Source organism: Psammomys obesus, unplaced genomic scaffold (genome assembly GCF_907164565.1).
Source record: "Psammomys obesus unplaced genomic scaffold, mPsaObe1.curated_primary_1811, whole genome shotgun sequence".
In the NCBI taxonomy this organism is placed as follows: domain Eukaryota; kingdom Metazoa; phylum Chordata; class Mammalia; order Rodentia; family Muridae; genus Psammomys; species Psammomys obesus.
In genome coordinates this window covers 23,517,923-23,518,893 of record NW_026596109.1, presented here as the reverse complement: position 1 = coordinate 23,518,893, position 971 = coordinate 23,517,923, and positions in this window count along the sequence as shown.

The following is a 971-nucleotide window of genomic DNA, read 5'->3' as shown; positions in this document are numbered from 1 at the left end:
AGGGAAAACCACATTCTTACTCCCTAGAAGGTGTCTACAGTATTGTAATATCTGCCTATAGATTGTTTACCCGGCTGCTGTCCTAGTGACACTTCAGCGGGCACAGAGGGTGCGGGCCTTGTCTGTGGAGAATGAGGACTCTCTCCCTCTTGCTCAAAGGTCCAGGTGTTTGCCACCTGCTCCTGTGTTGCTGCTTCCACTGCAGCTGCTACAGCACCAGTCGTTGTTGAAGCCAAGGAGAAGTCAGGGGAGTCAGGCAAGAAAATGACATTAGATCTCTTTACTGATTTCCTCAAAGCAGCCAGCTAAGCTGGTTTTATCTGGGAAACATGTAGATAAAGGTTCACGGGGGGGGGGGGGGGGGGGAAAAAGATATTTTGTCTTTTAGTGAAACCCCTAATTTTTCCTTGGGAGTTGGGTAACGAAGCTTCATTCCCCAACTTTTATTAACTTTCTAATAAAAGGCAATATCATAGACTATGTTTACTTATTAAGCAATTGGTTGACGTAATTTTCCCTCAGTGTGATATTGAGACAAAAGCACTGAACTGGAGGCCCTTAAGTCTGGCTCCTGAGTAAAAATATGCATTCTTCCATTAAACAGTGATCTCGGCACTTTGGATCACCATATCCTCACCATCTCTTGTCTAAAGATCTAATTTCAGTGGTATTTCTTTTTACTGAGTGTAGGCAAACTTTCTGGGGCTACCTTATTGGGTTCTTTCATCTACCACCCTTATCTACCGCAATCTCCTCCAACTCCCCAACACTAGGTAGGAGAGAAAGGTTAGAAGGGAAAGGGGGAAAAACCTCTTTAGATGACTTGCTGCTGATCAGGGTTCCAAGGGGCAAGTCAAATCTTCATCATCAGAAAATCCAGCAATCCACCAATCCACCAGTCCAGCAAACCAGCAAACCAGCTATCCAGCAAACCAGCAAACCAGCAATCTAGCAAACCAGCAATCCAGCAA